This window comes from Rutilus rutilus (genome assembly GCF_951802725.1).
Source record: "Rutilus rutilus genome assembly, chromosome: 7".
NCBI lineage: Eukaryota > Metazoa > Chordata > Actinopteri > Cypriniformes > Leuciscidae > Rutilus > Rutilus rutilus.
Window position 1 is genome coordinate 41,297,145 of NC_140221.1, and position 4,024 is coordinate 41,301,168.

Here is a 4,024-nt window from a genome sequence, read left to right on the forward strand (position 1 = left end):
CAACACTCTTAGCAAACAATGGCATAATGGGGTTCTATATATAACCAGCGTTTTACTGATGTTTGGATGTTTTACAGGTTACTTTTTTTTTTCTAATGATAGAGTATGTTTATGAGCTTTAATTCAAATTCAAATAAATAAAAACTAAATCCATGATGGGAACCCCAATTGTATATTAAGTGCCTGACAGAAGCCTTTAAGTTTCCATATAAGCCATTTTCTTCTTTCCTCTTTTAAACATTTATTGTCGACCTATAGACTTCAATGGTGCATTTCCTTTCAAATCTTTTCTGTTTTTATAAATTCAGGCACAAGTTGAAATTACTTAACTGTGGTAATCAACAGCATTGCCTTTAATGTTGATAGGTTATATTGAAGTAAAAGCATCTATCAGATATCGAAGTTGGGTTGTACACTAAGGAAAATAAAGCATTTAATGATGTTTAGTCAGACCAGTAAAGAAGAGTTTTTACGTTAAGGTCCTTTGACCTGAAACCCAAGTCAGTCAGTGTGGACTATACGTCTGTATTCACACTAGACCTGTTTAGATCCTCAGGCTAATAAGCATATGTGTAATGATTAAGCTTGAAATGTACAATCACTGAAGTAATTATTCTGTAATCAAGGGAATCCTCCACCACTAATGTCAAAACTGAATCTCTACTGCATATGCAAACTTAAGTCACTATATCTTTGCATATTCCTGCTGAGGCAATTTTTGTTCTTTTGCAACATAATTGTTTTTTATTTTGAAAAGCAACATTGGAAAACTGAAACAGATTCAGACCTGTGTTGAGAGCAAATCATGCAAAACCACCCAGGTAAAAAATGTTTGAGCCAGTATCAGTACTAAACATATGCACACAACATTTGAAAGCCAGTGTGTTTTTTTTTTTTTTTTTTTTTAATGCATGGTTAATATCACTTTATCATAAGAAAACAGAACTTCTCTCTTTATGTGTTTTTTCTCCTTTTATCATCAAGAAGCATCTGCTCTGAAAGTTCGAGGTTGGCTGAACATCAGCCATGTTCAACACAATAGTATTCATGTCTAGGCCTACTAATTTGTACGTCAAGACGGCAAGAGTTCAGTCATTTGGCAATGGCTCCATTATGTTCCATTTACTTGGGAAAATATTGTCCTGATCTGACATAGGTATTCAGTTAAAGGGATACTCCACTTTTTTCGGAAATATGCTCATTTTACATCTCCCCCAGAGTTAAACAGTTGAGTTTTACCGTTTTAGAATCCATTCAGCCGAACTCCGGGTCTGACGGTACCACTTTTAGCATAGCTTAGCACAGATCATTGATTCTGATGAGTCCAGTAGCATTTCTTTCAAAATGACCAAAGAGTTTCAATATTTTTCCTATTTAAAACTTGACTCTTCTGTAGTTAAACCGTGTACTAAGATCGACGGAAAATTAAAAGTTGTCATTTTCTAAGCCTATATGACTAGGAACTACTCTCATTCCGGCGTAATAATCAAGGAACTGTGCGGCTGTACCATGGGTGCAGCAGGCGTAGTGATATGACGCAGCGCCTGAAAATAGGTCTAATAGACCTTATGTAGCTCCGCCCCTTTTCAGCGCTGCGCTCATTGTCTTTTGACTTCCGGTCTGTATTTTCACAGCGTTTTGCGTGTTTATTAATGAACGGCTCGTTTTAAAATCTTCCCGGTCGATTTACATTTGTTAAGTCATCTGCTTTAAACATTACAGTCCTCATGATAACTTTCGTTAACTTTACATTAAGTAAATCCACTTAAAAAGCTAATTACTCCTGGACAGAAATGCCATATAAATATACAGAGCGACCGCAAAACGGAAGTTAAAAGACAATATTCCAAAGATGGTGGCGCCCTTGTTTCTCTGGTGCATAAGGTCTATAGGTTAGACAAACTTAGTCCCGGTCACGTTGGAAGAAGTTACCGAGCTGGGGACTATTTTTAGGTGCTGCGTCATATCACTACGCCTGCTGCACCCATGGTACAGCCGCACAGTTCCTTGATTATTACGCTGGAATGAGAGTAGTTCCTAGTCATATAGGCTTAGAAAATGACAACTTTTCATTTTCCGTCGATCTTAGTACACGGTTTAACTACAGAAGAGTCAAGTTTTAAATAGGAAAAATATTGAAACTCTTTGGTCATTTTGAAAGAAATGCTACTGGACTCATCAGAATCAATGATCTGTGCTAAGCTATGCTAAAAGTGGTACCGTCAGACCCGGAGTTCGGCTGAATGGATTCTAAAACGGTAAAACTCATCTGTTTAACTCTGGGGGAGTTGTAAAATGAGCTTATTTCCAAAAAAAGTGGAGTATCCCTTTAACAGCCGAACACGACAATCAAGTGTGTAAATACGGTCAAGTGACACACTAACGAAGAGCACAGGAGTAAGAGGTCTGGAGGTCGCCTTTGTCTTATCAATGGCTGGCATGACTCCAGATGGGGAACAAAGACCAGCGACGGCCGTTGAATAAGGTGCCTGGATAAACCAGATAAGATGTGATTTTCTCTCCCTCGCCACTGAGGACGTTCAACCTCACTCCCTTTTTTTTTGTGCTAAGAATATTCTGTGGTTTCCTAGCGACCGGCGCTTTATAGAGGCCGTTTAAGTGTTTTTAGTTACTGACTAACAGATTTGCCAGTCTTTAAATAAAGACAGATGAAGAGTTGCATGAGTAACTTAATCAAAACAATGGCTTAATGTAGTCTGTACACTCGTTTTGTGGCTAAAACTTAAGTAAATGTTTAGTATCCATATGCATTGTGTGGGTAATGAAAGGCCTGTTTTTATAGTCTTAATATATTAGGGTGTTTACGCCGAATTTAAATAAGGCCATTCTTTGTGCGTGCGAGAGAGTTTTCTGTCTCTATGTACCAGGTGTGACATGATCTCCCTGCTTCCAATTTCAGCTTTGAATGATTTATTTCCAGGACCATGTGCGAACACTCACGCACGCATTAACATGCACTCTAATGCATAATTATTACGTGTCTACGAGAAAGATGCTTTTCCTGCTGCCAGCAAACAGAGCACAATTGAGTAAGGGTGAGAAGGTGGATTTTTTAAATATATATAGCGACTCTATAAAACATCGTCAGAGATCATGATTTGATTAGTTCTAGCCTAGCGGTTGCATTAGCTACAATGACTTATCATCGTGAAAAAGCAACCATTAGATTGTGTTGCCTTGCTACGCAGGGTGCTGTTTCCATGGTAACCTTCAAATACCAAAATAATGGCCAAATTTCTTTAGGTAATCCAGAAGGGACTGCCATTTTTGCTTCGGGAAAACAACAACAACAAAGTTCATAAATGTGTTGGATGTCTCCTTCACTAATGTTCTGAGCTGCTGTATCCATAGAAATAGTCTTATCTCTAAAAAAAAAAAAAAATTGTTTGTAAAAGCATTTAGATGATAATCAGACACATGAAGCTCATATTTTTAATGGCATTTATTCAGTAAAAATGTTTATTATTTGACCGCAAAATGTTCTAAATCATTTTGGGGTGGGACTACTTTTCTTGGCGGGTTAATTTCTAATGTGATGGAGTTTGCTCCATGTAAACCGTATTTTTGGGATAGTTCGATTTTTGCTAGTATTCATGCTATCTTGTGAATAAATTTGTCATATTTTCATACTGATCTGTCATTTCATAAAATAAAAATTCAAACAAGATGTAGTATGAGTTTATTAGTACGAAAAGGTAGGCCTGAAAATGAACCATGGTTTTACTACAAATAAAGCCAAAAAACATTGCCACGATGTTATTCACTCATAGTTTATTCACTCATGGTTCCATTTCAAAAGGCCAATTTAGACTTTACAGCTCAAATATCAAAAATATTTGACAAAAATTCAAGGTTCACATTTCCGAGATAACTGACATCATGTTACAAATCCTGTAAATGTATAGCTGAAGTGATATTAAACCCAGAATATAATAAGAGAACCAGAATGCATGTAGTTTCTGTTTTGAAAGAGCATTAAACATCACTCGTGAGGATTTTGATG